Below are 16,809 nucleotides of genomic sequence, written 5' to 3'. Positions count from 1 at the left end.
GAATATTACAGTTTGGTTTTCATTTGTGTTTTGAAATTCATATAACTGGAATAAAACTATATGTGCTCCTTTTTCTTTTTTCTTTATCTTCTTTTTTTTGGGGGGGGGGGGGCTTCTTTAGTCTATGTGTCCAGAGTTTTTACTCAGGTAGGACATGCATGACTGACCTAAGCTACTCAGGCTCCAGCTCCCCCAGAGGTCAGACTAACTCAGTATGGCTCAAAGTGCCAGGCATATCAAGAGTCCACCATAGATCACAGTGTTAGCCATGAACTATATGGCATGGTCCAAAGCCTCATGTACACAAGAGACTCTTAGACAGAAGGGGTTATATGGAGTTAAAGAAATTTAAAATCTTTCCACTATGGGGGAAAGTAGCTGAAAAATGAAAGATCTACATAATATGATTCCACAAATTCCCAAAACACCATTGCAATAATATATACAGATAGTCTGATGTTATCCAAGGAGGTTGCAGCCGTAAGAGATTCTGACCACAGCGGAATGGTATGTGAAAAACAGAGAGCAAGGGACAGAAAGGATACCAGGAGGTGGCTTTTCATAGATTCCAGCCAAGCCAATCATTCCAAACTGCTCATTATCTTGAATTTTGAATTCTCTGATTTCTGGAAAAAATATCAAGACAAACTCTATAGGTATTTCTTTTTTAAAAAAAAAGATTTATTTATTTGAGAGTGAGATGGGGGGAGGGGCAGAGAGAGAATCTCAAGCAGATTCTGCACTGAGCATGGAGCCCGATGTGGGGCCTTGATCCCACTACCCTGAGATCATGACCTGAGCTGAAACCAAGAGTTGGATGCCCAACTGACTGCACCACCCAGACACCCCTCTATAGGTATTTCTGTAATGTCTATCTGTGGGGTATGAAAGGAAGGGTGAAGGGGACAAGAAGTATACATAGCTGCCACAAGCCAATGAGGACACCCAAAGGTCATCCTCAGAGTCCATGAGCAAGGGTGAGAAGAACCTGACAAGGGAACCAACAGAATTTTCAGCCCTGTGCCTGTAAATCATTGCTTCCTGCTGGAAGTTGTAGAATGTCAGTATAAACATTATGAAGTAAATATTGCGCACAATGGGGAGGGAATTAGCTGTGCAATTCCCATTAATGCTAATGAGACTTTGGTGGTTAATTTCCCATGCCTTGTGCTGATTATTTGCCCCAATTAGTTATGTCAAGCTTGCGCCACACTCCAAACCAAACAAGTTTCCACTTTTGGGGAGGGGTGCGGAAGGGAGTGGGCAACTGTCCTCATCACTTCCTTCAATTTCAGATGGTGAAGGCAAGGCTGAAGTTATCTAATCATACTGTTTGCTTCTTTGGATGAAAAGCTTCTGAGAAACTAGCACTTTGCCAAAAACTTTTGAGATGCACAACCCCTTGGAAATCATTGTTTTCATTAGTAAGCTACCTGCTGGGGCATTCTCTTATAGGAGACAGGTTTATTTTAGTTTATTTATTTCACTCCAAAGAATAATTTCATCTCTATTCTCATTAGACCTACAGTTTAGTTTAACATCCCTATTACTTCCATGATGATGCTCCAGATAATAGGAAATTAGAGGAGATGTAGGAGTGATTTTTAGAGGAATACAATTGGATGGATCAGTCCATAATATGCATTTATTCTTGTGTACAAGATAGGGTTTCCCCTTTTGTTCCAAAGAAATGTGTGTATATCTCATTTATGGCACCTCTCACATCTGCCTTATATTATATATTACATATATTTCTCTTATTTTCCCTACTCGATTGTAAGTTCCCTAAGGACTGGGACAATGTTCTACTTCCTCTACTAATATCTAGCAAAGCACTAGACAGTTAATACTTACTAATGAGTGAAAATATAACACACGTAATCAAAATGGGTATGCCGTAACATAAAGCAGTTTACAATATCAAATAGAAGTTCCCTTCAAATCAATTCTTAGGGTACATGGAGTCATACCACATATATTTTCATAACTTTAAAAATTTTGTTTTTAGTGTGTAAAAACTGTCTTGAGAATAATTTTAAAAAGGAAATAACAGTGTGTTTTGAACATAAATAAGTGGCATAAAGGAGGGCAGGAAGAGAGGGCAGATTTTTGCAGTAAGCTTTTGGGAAAAATATATTGAAAATGAGGAGAAATAAAGTCCAGCCTTTAAGCTGGATTCAGGTGGTTTTCACGAGGTGAGGAGGGCCTAGAGCATCCGTAAGAGGGGCCAAAATGTCATGTGTTCTGGAACAAAAAGAGGAAGGACTATGTAACCCTGGGGGTCAGAGAAAGGAGGTGATAAATGTACACTCAAATAGGCTGCCTTGAGGCTTTTTATATTTCAAACATCCCTGCTAATCCTCACAGCTTTTCTTTGGAAAAGGAGTGGGGCCTCAACATGAGAACACAATGGCTGATCATGAATCAGAAAAATATTTCTAAATTTTGGTTGAGAAACATATTCTAGCCCAAAACTACAAACTGGTCCTTTTATGCATATTCTCCATTACAAAACAAAACAACACACAATGTAAGCATTTCATTGGAATCTAAAGAAAGTTAAGTTCTAAAAAAGATATTAATAAGCAAAACTAATAGTATAATATCTCTCCTCATAAATGTAAGGCATGTAAAATGTCACTAATGCAGTCCTTAGTCGATAGGTGCATGATAAATATGGATTGAATAAATGAATGGATAGTCCCAAAGCATGCCACCCCCAGACTGGTCTTGGAAGATAATTGCTTTCAAACCTTCACAAGTGTGTTTAGAAAAGTGGCCTCCCTAAGAAGCAATTTATGACCATCAGGAGGGATGCATATCCATGTCATAGCCATGGATTTCCCTTTTCATGCTGCCCTCCAGAAAATAATCTCAATTTACCTTTATCCTTACCTGCAGTAATTGCATCTAACTTATACTAAACACTCCCCTATGGGCTCAGCAATACTCTAAGCATCTTATATGTATTAACTTTTTTTTTAAAACCTTTTTTTTTTTTATTCATGAGAGATAGAGAGAGAGGCAGAGGCAGAGGGAGAAGCAGGCTCCCCACGGAGCAAGGGAGCCCGATGTGGGACTCGATCCCAGGACTCTGGGATCATGACCTGAGCTGAAGGCAGACGCTTAACCGACTGAGCCACCCAGGCATCCCTTATATGTATTAACTTATTTAATCCTCATAATAACCCTATGATGTAAGTATTATTGTTATCATTTTACAAATATAGAAAATAAAAGTTCAGAGTCTTGGTAGCATGCTCAAAGTTACTAGTCATTAAAAGAATCAGGATTTGAAACCCAAGAAGCCTCACTCCACAGCCTCCTTCCTTCCTTCCTTCCTTCCTTCCTTCCTTCCTTCCTTCCTTCCTTCCTTCCTCCCTCCCTCCCTCCCTCCCTCCCTCCCTCCCTCCCATCCTTTCAAAGCTTTATTGAGCTATAATTCACATACTATTATGGGACTGTGTTCTCCCCCAAAATCTCGTATGTTGAAGTTGTAACTTCCAGTACTTCACAACATAATCATATTTAAAGATGGGGCCTTTACAGGGGTGATTAAGTTAAAATATGTTCATCAGGATGGGCGCTAATCTAATCTGACATATGTCCTTATAAAAAGAGGGAATCTGGACACAGGCAGGTGCAGAAGAAAGACTATGTGAAAAACAAAGCAGATGTCCATCTGCAAGCCAAGGAGAAAGGCCTAGAACAGACCCTTCCCTCATGGCCCTTAGGAAGAACCAATCCTGTTGAAATCTTTGATCCTGGACTTGTAGCTTCCAGTACTATGAAAATAAATTTCTTTTATTTAAGTCATTTACTGTGTTACTTTGTTACAGCAGCCCTGGCAAACTAATATATGTACCAACACTTTATCTATTTAACATGTATAATTCAGTAGTTTTTGGTATATTCGCCGAGTTGTGTAACCATCACCACAATTTTAAATATTTCATCACCCCTCAAATACTTCATATCCATCAGCTATCACTCCCTACCTATATGCCCTAGCAACCACTAATCCTCTTTCTGTCTCTATGGAATTATCTATTCTGGACATTTCATAAAAATGGTCTTTTCATAAAAAGTGGCCTTTTGTGTCTGGTTTCTTTCACTTAGAAGCCCACTTTCTTAACTACTATGCAATATTGTCTTACTGTCTCATTTCTTTATTCTTGCTTTAATCAATATACGACTTAATAAAATTCTAACAATTACTGCTAATTCACATAAATGTTCAATGGCACTCTGAAACAGTAAATCTTCAGACAAATCACTGAAATGTATGACGGCACAGAGAAGTGAGTGGTGGTGAGCTCCAGTGAATAAAATGTACCAAAAAGTAAAAATGTATTACACAAAAAGTGACCTAGAATTTACTCTTGTAAATTACATGAATAGTTTTTGTCTGTATTTCTGGGGCCTTTAAATGCTCTCAAAACACTGCATATAAGTGATGTAGATGAAAAAAAAGGCATATTTCAATCCAAGATTTTGGGTTTTGATATTTTTGGGTCAGAGAAAGAGTGGGCAAAGCCTCCCTCTCTAGAAGTAATAGTAACTCTTCTAGTTCTCACTTTCAGGAAACAGCCAGCTCTTTATTGAACACCTGTTGTACCATCTTGCCCTATCCTAGGCACCTGGCTAGAGATAAACAGTCATGAACATGCTGTCCCAGAACTATAGGGCTTTGCAGAAAACATATACACATTCAGTACAAATAGAAAGAACCATATTAAAATAGCAAGCCAGACAAGGAAGGGAACCTTATAAGCTGGGCAGTCCACTAGAGAAGGCAGCTCATCAGGAGGAGGTAGATGAAATTTAACACTGTCCTTTGGAATGGTCAGGAATCTTTAGTCTCAGATAACAGAAATCCAACTGAAAACAGGAATTTATTAGTTGACCAAAACTCCAGGAACAGTGCTAGTTTCAAGCACGGCTGGATCCAGATGTTCAAATAACATCCTCATTTTTTGTCACACATGCACACTCTGCATCTCCACCCCCGCCTTAGCACTCATCCCTCCAAGTTTGTTTCCTTACTCTGGCAGCTCATTTCCTGTGACAGAAAGAGGGCCAGTTGAGCTCTGAGCACATACAGTCCTTTCCATTTGTGACCCCAGAGACACAGCCGCCTTCCCTCTCCGACGCGCACCTATCTTGACTCTCAGCGGGATGCCCACCGGCTCTGCTGTGCTGTGAGCTCACCCTGCGGCCAGAGCACCACAGAGGACAGGGGTAGCACAGCCTGCCCAAATGCCCGTCCCTGAGGCTGGGAGTGGGTGAGGCAATATGACTGCCAGTCTCCTCACAATCTACGGGATGGGGAAGAGGCAATTACCGAAGAGAAAGAGGGGTGCTGGGAAGACACAAATGACACATATCCAAGCAGCTCAATCAACTGAAAGAAATTTGAACAGGCAGAGAGGAGTGGAAAGCCAGGGAAATTATATAAATAATATACAGATAAAATTATGCACTAGACTGAATGCTTGTGTTTCTCCAAAATTCAGATGTTGAAATCTTATCCCCAGTGTGATGGTATTTGAGTGTGGGACTTTGGGGAGGTGATTAGGTCAAAGGGTGGAGCCCTCATGAATGGAATTGGTATCCTTATAAAAGGGACCCTAGGGCGCCTGGGTGGCTCAGTCGGTTAAGCGACTGCCTTCGGCTCAGGTCATGATCCCGGGGTCCTGGGATCGAGTCCCACATCGGGCTCCCTGCTCAGTAGGAAGCCTGCTTCTCCCTCTCCCACTCCCCCTGCTTGTGTTCCTGCTCTCGCTGTGACTCTCTCTGTCAAATAAATAAATAAAATCTTTAAAAAAAAAAAAAAAGGGACCCTAGAGGAAGCCTGAGTGGCTCAGTCGGTTAAGCTTCTGCCTTCAGCTCAGGTCATGATCCCAAGGTCTTAGGATCAAGTACCAAGTTGGGCTCGCTGCTCAATGGGGAGCCTGCTTCTCCCTTTCCCTCCGCCCCTTCCCCCTTCTCTCTCTCTCTCCCACCCGCTCTCTTGCTCTCTCTCAAATAAATAAATAAAATCTAAAAAAATAAAATAAAAGGGACCCTAGAGACCCCCTTTGCTCTTCCACCAGGTGAGGACACAGCAATAAGATGGCCATCTAGGAACCAGGAAGCAGACCTGTACCAGATACCAAATCTCCCGACACCTTGATTTTGGACTTCCTAGCCTCCAGAAAGGTGAGAAATAAATTTCTAGTGTTTATTAGCTGCTCCATCTATGGCATTCTCTTATAGCAGCTCAAACAGACTACCAAAGCTATATAGTGGGAGATGACTAGTGTAAGTATGTTTGGGGAGAGAAAGAGAATGTGGTGTAGAATGTGTTGTAGTGAGTGGAAAATAGATTCAATATAAAAGAAAATCTGAGCATGGATATTGTAACATTTCCTCTTCCTACCAACTCTCACACCTCTGTTTACATAGATGAACCAAGCAAACCTTATAGATGACCTGAGGAGCACAAAAACTAACCCAGTTGATCTGACATAGATGTGATGCCCACCTTTGTGAAGTTCATAGCCTTATTGTAAAGACAAGACATATATACATAGAAAGCTGTCTAGTGATGGATGCTAACAGATTAACACATAACCAAGTTCAATACTCCAAAATAAATCTACCTTTACAGCCCCACAGCCCCTAGGCTTAGGGAATGATGCTTTGATATGATGAAACCAGGGCTGGTGATTGTCCCATAGGGGTCCTGCTGGACCAAGATGGGCCTCAGATTGCAGCTTCTTCCTTACCCTGTGAAGGTCAGATTGTAGTTCAAAAAGAATCCTGGCAACATAAATTATGCAAAACAACCACTTCACGGTGTTAAACTGAACTGAAGTCTGGATTTAACTGCCCAGCAAATCACTGAAAAGGGACTATAGCAATATCTTTAATAGATGATATAAATACTTAGGGCATAAAACTGCCTATTCTACTTATTTCCATTACGGCAATCCCCTCCCTCTCCCAGACCTGATTAGGGCTGATAAACAGTCTCTCAAGCTTCTCTTTGCTGGGCACATGCATTTTTCCTAAGTGCAGCAACTTCTCCCAAACAATCCCAAACTTATTTGTTTGGGTTCTACATGAGAAACATACCTGCAAGACCAGGGGCAGCAGACAAGACCTGCTGTTTTGTACAGGACACTTAGATTACTCAAGTTCATAAATTCCTATGTTGGCCACCATTTCAGGCCGATATAGAATCTGTCAAAATCTAGTTCAGTCCCATGTCATCCTCTAAGCTCCATCTCCCCACTGCCCAACCCAATTCCCACCTTTTTTGATGACCCTGAGCACATGAATCTGTCTAACCTCCTAGTCTGACCACAATTGGGCTGCTCATGTGGTAATTTTCCACATCTGCATCTTTTCTCCCAAAGTCAAATGAATGTGGGGTTCTCTGAATCTGAGAGCGCATTTTATTTTTATTCTCAGGGTATGGAAGGCAGCATGGAGGGACAGAATAGGCAGGGTTTCAAAGTCGTAAGAATTCCGGTTTGAAACCAACTCTGCCATTATCTTTTGTGAGCCCCAGTTACCTTTTCTGTGAAATAGGAGTAATTCCACCCAACTCCTAATTGGAAGAATTAAAATGAAACAGTAAATGTTTGCTCCTTTCTTTTCTCCCTGTTGTTTTTCTTTCCACGGTGCCCATGAATGTGCCTTCTGAATACTTAGCGAATATTGTTGACAAGTCCAGCTGCTCTTCTAAAACCTGGAGTCACATACCACATCCTTTCTGCCTCTCTAAATTCTGCCAAAATTTTAAAGTCCAGCTCAAGTCCTAAATCTTTCATTCTCCAATGTAATAGCTTTTGCTCTTTTCTGTCATCTCCAAGAACACTGTGCACTCTATTTACTGCAACAGTTAACTACTCATCTTTCAAATGTTTCACATCCTTAGTTTTTGCATCCCCATGAAGCTCCTTCATGGCAGGGGGGAGTCACTTTTTGTCTATTTTGTGTACTTTCTTATAACTAGTAAAGTACTGCTCCTTTAGTAGAAACAAAATAAATAGGTCTTGATCAACACAGACAAAAATATCGCAATCAATAATGTACAAGTATAAATTAGTAAGTTATAACAGTGAAGACTACAAAAAAATTGGTATGCCAAGCACTCTTCTAAGATGCTTTTTGCACAGATTATCTTACTGAGACAAAAACCTAAATGCGTAAAAACAAATATTAAGATACTCTTAGGAAGGGGAGAGAGCTAAGTTGTTCGGATTTCCCAAGACAAAGGCTTTGTAGAGGAGATAAAACTTCTCAAGAACTTCAAATGGTTCTTGTTGCAAGGCTGCAATTAGAAACAGCTTGCAGAGTTTTGGATAATGTTATTTTCCTATAATATATAGTCTCTCAATCAGCTAGAAATGTGTAAAATATGACTAATTCCTTAGGGGCCCCTTCCCCAGCCTAATCATGGTGCTTCTTGGGCTTCTGTGATCCCTTCCATCTGTGACCACACAGATAAGCACTTCTGTGGATACTTCTGCCTTCTTTGTGGTTTTCTGTATGTATGATTTTGTCTCTAACTAAATTTTAACTTCCTTTCAGAAAGACGCTTTTCCCATCTTCAAAAAACCTAATACAGACCTGAGACTACACAGACAGCATGCAACAAATTTTTCATTAAACTTACTAAATTTCATCCATTCCAAATACCACCGCGAAATCCAACTACATCTCAAAAGCCCACTATCTTTCAGTAAGGAGACACGTGACAGAGTGCCAATAAAAACAGCAATTCCTTTTCTAAACTCCTCTAGGAAGTGAAACCATGTTGCACAGTAGAGCATAACAATTTAAAATCCTGAAATACAAAGCAAAGCTGCACACTCAGAAATGAGGCTCATCCCCCACACAGTGGCATCTGGTTACTCACGGAGGACTAATTCCTGTCCTTGGATGCCTGAGTACACCTTCTATTACACTAACTTAAATGAAAACCCCAAGGGGAGAACATGACCCTAAAGATTTATCTGATGATATGGCCATAGTAGATCCTTTCAAATCCTTTAATTTGCAAAAAGTCCCAAAGTCGGTGAACCAAACAAATAGCAGCTCTCTCCCCATGCTGTGTAACTTGGGTGATATTTATAGACAAGGAGAAGTTCTGTGTTCAGCAATTTCCTAATCAACTAAGAACAAATGGAGAAAGCAAATCCATGAAATAGGAAAGGGCAAGACCACCGAGCTATGACTTAAAAAGGCAGAAGAGAAATGTTAACGCCATTACACTGCTGAGCCTCTTGCCCCAGTCAAAATGCATTCATCAGAGATGCTACAGAAGCCGAAACTTGAGGAAATGGCCTAAGGATTTAAAGCTAGAGCCTTCCACCACTGGCCCTACTAGAAGAAGGCCCTACCTGAAATGAAAAGGGGATCTGCATATAGCCTCAAATACCAGTGACATGGCTCACTGGATTCATTTATGTTTAATGTGATATAATTCATCATTGATTGTTTCCGGTAATAAATTAAAATTCAAAAAATTGTTTAAAAATACTTACTATGTGCATGTCAACACCTAAGAGAAAAGTTGTAGAACCTCCAAATAGAAGTCAGAAAGTGACTTTTGCTTTTGCTTTTGCTTTTGCTTTTGCTTTTGCTTTTGCTTTTGCTTGGGCATGGGCTTGCAAATGGTTAGCTCGTCACCTGGATGTCCATCTCCTCTATCCTTCTACCTTCAGTAGATCTGTATCTCAAATGTCCCAGGCAGATGAACCATATATTGTTGTTGTTTTCCAGGTGGGCTTCTAAGGCCCTATTTCACACCATGGAATCCTGCCAGGAAAATCCTTCCTAAAATATGATTTAACTATCCCCATACTAAACCTCAAATTGTTTCTTGTCACCCTTGATTCATAGGAAAGAGAATAACCTTTTCCTCTTTACGACTATGTTTACATTTGCCAATGCAGAAGTAGAAAAGGATTTCTGAATCTAAAGAATACAATTGTAGAATTTCTCCACACAGTGAACACAAGAAGTTAAAAAAAATGAGAGAATAGGAGAGCTCAAAGGACTGCAGAGAATGGCTCCCTTCCTACTCAGCTTCCTCTTATTTCCCATGTGGGGACTGTGCCCCAGCGAATCTGGGTCATCTGCACAGCACCTAGGTCTCTCTCTGCCACAGCATGCTGGCTATGAAGAAAAGTTAGCCCCATAGCCTCTACATTAGCTTCTTTACATCTTCTATTTTACACAGTGCACACAGGACCCATATCCAATAAACTAAGACGATTATGAGTTGTCTAGCATGGAGATGCAAAAGCAACCGTGGAATGCAACAGTTATTAATGTCACACTGAACAGGTATTTAAACTTCTCTGAGACTTCAAAAAAAGAATAAGTTCACTTCAAATTTGTTTAGACTGGTTTGGAAGCTTTTTCTCCATATTTTTCTCTTACTGGTCCTTAAATCCCAACTCTTAGTATCACCCTCCTTAGACTTCTCTTTTCTACTTTCTTGACTTGGTATATTTGTCAAACAGTGTATTAACATGGTCCCAAGGTTACTAGATTCTCCATAAAGAGATGCATCTGATTTCCTACTGGTCTTAAATAATTAAAATAGGACAGGGCTCATTACTCAAAACTTCCATGACCATAGCTTGTCCACTACTTTATACCTGTTTATTTTTGCAGGAATGTAGGAGGGAGATTAAGGGGGTCCATGGCCAGGTTAGCTTGGTGAAGTGATCAGCCAGGTTTCATGGAACCTCTAGACCAAAAAAGCATAGAGGAATGGAGCACAGCATCTCCAGTGGGATTGTGTCTAGGCAGCTGTACAATTAAGAGTATAAAAGTCCTAAAGCAAATAACAGAGGTCAGCCAAGACAAATGTTTGGGTCTAGAAATGTTTTTCAGAGGAATCAGGGAACTAAACAATAACATAAAATCTACTTCATAAGTTGAAAAAAATGAAAGAAAGAAGAAAAAAAAGATACTGCAAAGAAAGATAGGAGAAGGCCTTAATCTAAACAAACCAACCAACCAAACAAACAAACAAAAAAAACTGGATTCCTGTGCATGTTTTTGTTTTTGTTTTTGTTTAAAGGAGCTTGGTCACAGGAGAAAATATAAAGCAACATGAAATTTCAATGAGGGAAATGAAAGCAAAGTCAGCCATGGCCACAAACAAAGTTAAATACAGGCCAGGAAATACTGGCCCATTACTCCTCATATTCATTGCACAGTCTCTCCCACCACTCTGGATTCCCTCCTCCAGGCTGGCTTCTCCTATGACCTGAAACCATGATTGAAGGACATTTAGTCACCAGGGCAAAGGGTATCAGTTTACTACCCTTCTCATTTCTGACTTTTGTGGCTAAAGATTCTCACTAAAAGAATGTCTGTCAAGAGAAGCTAAGAGCAGAATCGTAACAGACATCTAAAAGAGTTCCAGAGGAACCACAGAAGAATTTTCTAGAACAAAGCCTATGCTACAGGCTTGAAAGAGACATTGAGATCTTCTGTTCTAGTGGCCCCACCTTGTGCTGTCTTAGGGCAGTTAAGGCACTGCCCTTCTATAGATGGACAGAGCTGAGGCCCAGAGACATTCCAGGGTGAGGAAGGGATAGAGGACAGATTAGAATCAGAATGTCCCACTGCTCAGTGGGACCAGGACCTTCCCATCATGCCACACATCCCCCTCATAAGTGTGTGGCAAGTAGATCTCCCAGCATTTACAGAAACTTTAAAATCAATTAGTGTGCTAACTTCAGAGAAGATACTGTAACCTGTCCAGAGTAATAAAATCAGCAATGCACAGCATTACTTTCCTCTATGAAGAGCTTGAATAAATAAGACATTTATAAAAATGAGTGGAAAATCTGAAATGAATATCCCAAGAACCATGAAAAAATAAGCTAAGAGAAATTGAATTTTCTTTTGAGTCTCTAAGAGAGAGGCGGCAGTTGAGGACTTTATACATAATTTATAAGGAAAATTGTCCCGTTCACTCAGGTATATACCGTATCAGTTTGTGGGAAAGATTAAGCAAGCTGTCTTTTTTTTAATTGAAATCAAATATAGGTATAGAAGAAAATGAATTCTGAATGAGGGAGAATGCAGTGAGTCACATGGCCAAAGGCTTACTGGAATTTACATGAGAGCTTTTTTGTTTTTTTTTTTAAACCAAGTAACTTTGACCTTATTTATTGATCAGTAATAAGAAAAGGCCCCACAGCAAAGTCCTACTTGGTGCTCAAGCTTCCTGTTCTCATTTTCCCACCACTCCAAGGAAAGCTGGTCCTTGGCATAAAAAGCATATACTTCACTAGATACCTATGGTTTGAACAGCATTAGTAAAGTATTCCAGGCTGGCTGCCACTGTCTCCTAAAATGTTACCATTATCAATTCAGTCCTTGAAATTTTTTACCCACAGAGAAGCGTTTAAATTACAAATACTCCCCAAAACACTGAACTAATCCCCACAAAGACACTGTTAAGTTTGTCTCAACCTTGAATTAAGAAGATTCAGGAAGGCTGGGCAAGCAAAAAGAGCAAGACCTTGAAAGGAAGGGAATGAGCACTGTGACTAAAAGTTTGGAAGAGGGAAAACCATCCTATAGTGGTGTCACGGTTTTGCTGGTAGGACCTCAGGATAGGCCAGGAGGATCTGTACCAGCAATCTCTATAGAAAACACAAGCAATTTGCCAGGGCCCCTGTTTGTCTAGAGCCCTGCTCTCACCCCTCTTCTCCATCCCAGGAACTTCATTCTTTTTTTTTAAGATTTTATTTATTTATTTGACAGAGAGAGAGCATAGCAGGGGGAGCGGCAGGCAGAGGGACAGGGAGAAGCAGGCTCCCGGCCAAGCAGGAGCCTGATGTGGGGCTCGATCCCAGGACCCTGAGCCAAAGGCAGATGCTTAATGACTGAGCCACCCAGGTGACCCCAGGAACTTCATTCTGATTGTCCTTTGCATCACTATGAATTCCTTCAGCAGTGGTGGCATGTAGGCGTTAACATGCATGTCATTCTCATGTCATATGTTCCCTGGACATTGTTTTCTGGATATTCATTGTATTCTTGCCTTGGGCCCCACTGTCACTGAAGAGTTAATACATCTCTCTTTGGGTGCCCCACAGAATCTGTAATAAAGCTACTTCTGCTTAGCAGCCTCAATACTAAAAAGAAAAGAAAAATTGAAATGATGCAGCACTTTACAGTTTCTGAAACCCATTTATTTACATAACTGCTTATTTATATAAACCAAAAAAGAAATTAAGCAAGGGGGATTTATTAGTTCCCATTTATAGAGGAGGAAATAACCTCTGAAATAGCCATTACTAGCAACCTTTGCTGAAAATTACACATTACACATAGCAGCTATTTTCATTATTTCCACAGCACTACAAGGGCACTCAGACGGATGAGGAAACTGTAACTTTACATATTTGAACTACTTTCTCAAGATCACACAGGCAGGGAGAGGCAGAAATTGGCTTCAATCTAGTTGTATTGAATCAAAACTTAAAGCTCTTAAATGCTGACACTCTAAATAAGAGTTAAAGTGTAGGTGCTTTTTTCTCAAGTTCATTCTTCCTAAGCGGCAGAGAAGAGACTACTCCTGGATCTAACTCCTCATCAGATGCACTTTCAACATCACTCTGGTATTCACTGAAATGCAGGCAATCTGGCAGAGGAACAGAATGATCAGACACACCTGGCCCTGCACCCAAACTTTAGCAAACACTGGTTCCTTACCTGGAGGACTCTGCTTGGCACTGGAAATTTCCTGTGGATCTCTTAGATGGTTTCAAGATGTCCTATCTGCAAGAAATGAAAAGGATTAAAAGGTGCCCATTAAGCTTATGGTGATTTTAGCCTTTCCAACGTCTGGCAATAGAACATACAGTGTGAGCACAGGGTAAATTCCAATCTAAGGTTGCAATTTTGATGCCCCTGTGTTATTAGCAGAGTGAGTCACTCTAACCAAGTGCTACAGAGAACGCTTGCTTCTGGTAACTTCCTTGAACATGACCATGAGGGAATGAGACCCCAACACACTCAGCTTTTAGATTTTTACTCCAAAGGCATTATTACTGTATTTTGATGAAGCAAAGACATGTCAACAAAATTAAGAAATGTCATTTTTAATAATGATGACTATTATACTTCATGGAGTAGGCTTGAATTATTCAGTATGTGTATTTGGTTGAAGAAAAGAAAGCTGAATTAGACTCATATTTCTTACTTAAAAACATATTTAACCAAGTTGCCAGGTGAGGTGCTGGCCATGGTCTACATCTTACTTTGATGAAGTGGTCAAAGGAGAGGCTTTAGGTTCTGATGAGGACCCTCCTCCAGTTAAGCAGCATTACAACCTGTTCTGTGTTTTGCACATCTATCATGCATAGCAGAAGCTCTTTGGACAGATAAACCACAAATTGTTGAATGTTACTGTATAGATTCTCTATAAAGTGGCCAAAATATGAGATTGCTCCAAAATACGAAATTAATCTTCACAGCACCAAAGTGAGGAGAGGACACTGAAAATTATTTAATTTTATCAAGTAATTTTAAGTCCAGTGGCATTGTGTAAATTCACTTACAGAGTTGGTTCTTTCTCCTAGAATGAGATAAAATGTTTGTCTGCATTTTTATGTCAAGAACATTATTCAATAAATATTCAAAAAAAAACAGAGATCTTCTCACAGATGTAATGGCAGCGGCTCTCCAAGGCCTAAAAGTATGACTCTAAAATCACACATAAGAATCACCTGGTTGTGGAGTGAGGAGGGAAGAGGGAGAATCTTTATTCAAGATGCAGATTCCTGGGCCCTAACTCAGACCTAATGAGCTAAACTCGACAGAGACACCCTGATGTCAGCACACATAGAGCCCAAAGTCGCTGTTTTGTACTGAAGTTTGAGAATCACTGGCCAGGTTCTTGAGGCACCAGGAATGTGAGGTGTCTATGGAGCACAGGAAGGTGGGGATAAAGGCAGCTGCCTCAGACACAGTGGAGGGGCCTAAGGAAAGTCCTGCTGATGGGAATTCCTAAGTTGTTTTGGCTTCCGTTAAACAGAGCAGGCTCAGGAGTCGACTCAGAGCCTCATGAAAAGTGCCACAGGAAGGATATGCCCGCTGAAAAAGGAAGAGGAAGAGTCACAGGGCAGGCTATGTGCTTGACTCAGAGTTCCTGGGATCCTCCCCAGCGAAGAGGTGAGCTGCATGATTTCAGGAGAATGATGCTGAGGTCAGCCCTGCCCTCTACTTGGGGTTCAGGAGGGAGATCCCCTATTAGGTTTCCAGTACAACCTACAGGATGTGTGTAGTGACAAGATGAGGTCAGTCAGAGGGAGGCCTATGGAATGATGCCCCAAGCTTCCTCTCTGCCTGAAAGGGGGACACAAAAGGCAACTGAATTAAGAGAAGTGGGCTTACCCTAAGCCCAGTCTAGTTGAGACACCCTCCTCTGCCCTGGCAGCTGAAGCCAGAAATGGACTAAATGAGATGATGTATATAAAGCATTTAATGAGGTGCTAATTTAAAAGTAGCTAATGCACAAAGTATATGCAAGTGCTCTGAGAACACTGAACAAATGAAACATATAGAATTAACAAACTGTGGTTCCAAGAAAATTTTAAATTGTTGTTAAATTACTGGATTTAGAGTGGTTTACAAATTGAGCTCCATGAAACTAAGCAATAATTCTGTACCCCCATTCCTACCACCTACTTGTCAACTGTGGGGAGATGAGGCCCTAGGAGGGACAGACCTCTGATCCCTGACTTTGCCTGCACTTGACCAGAGTACCATTGATTCTGTTTTATACTATAGCTTTGATCAGAGAGTTTCTCAACTAAGAAAGAGTCTAAGAAAAATATTGTGCTTAAAAATAAAAATTAAAAGATCAGTAAGACCCTAGTAAGAAAAGAAGTAATATTCTAAGATATAGTCCCCTAGACCCAAACAGCCTTAAAACCCAGAACTATTGTCAACCTTACTCACAATTTGTCTCCTGCTTTGCTTACTGATGAGTGGAATTGGAATCCCAAACCACACTTAGAGTGAGTGCAGTAGTTTATGTTTGCAGCCCTAATCTGCTTCCACTAAAGAACAGCATACTGCATTGACTCCAAGGGTTTACAATAAAACCCACTGAATCTCTAGGTCCCCTAAGCAGTGCCTTGTCAAAAGCACAATAAATTGCCTCACAAAGAGCTAATACTTTGAATTACTGTCAGCACCAATTCTTATCTGCTAGAAACTGATAAAACAATCAATAGGGAGGTTTTTGTGTATTTGTTTCCAAGGAAATAATGATGTACTCAGGGTTACTGGAAGGGCCTCCTGGTCTCCAGGGAAGAGCAAGGACTACAAGACAAAAGCCTTTAGAGCAACCATCACCTGTGCTTGGTGACCTTGGATAAATTCTTCACTTTTTGTCTAAAAGTCTCCCATCTATAAAATGGGAGGGATAATAGTTGATTCAATCCCCCAAAACAGGAATAGGTCAAATATAAACTACTTAAGTTATAGAGGACAGGAGGGCCCTAATCCTTAGATACCATTACTTTGTGCATACCAAACTTCACTGCTCTCCACCACTATATGTTATCATTATCCACTTAACCTGTCTCACCCCTATTAAAATAGAATTGTCTGGAGATTTGGGACAATGTCTTAATCATCTTTGTTTCCATAGCACCAACACAGTATTTGCATAGAGACTCGTTTATTATTAATCATTTATTAAATGAATGAAAGAAGGAAATAAATGAACAAATAGATTAATAAAGGTTTTAAACCATTTAAAGCTCCACT

The sequence above is a fragment of the Mirounga angustirostris genome, unplaced genomic scaffold (genome assembly GCF_029215605.1).
Source record: "Mirounga angustirostris isolate CCGP_5_RB_7025 unplaced genomic scaffold, mMirAng1.0.hap1 SCAF_14, whole genome shotgun sequence".
NCBI classification, from domain to species: Eukaryota; Metazoa; Chordata; class Mammalia; order Carnivora; family Phocidae; genus Mirounga; species Mirounga angustirostris.
The sequence above is the reverse complement of the archived record's forward strand: the minus strand, read 5'-3'. Positions refer to the sequence as shown.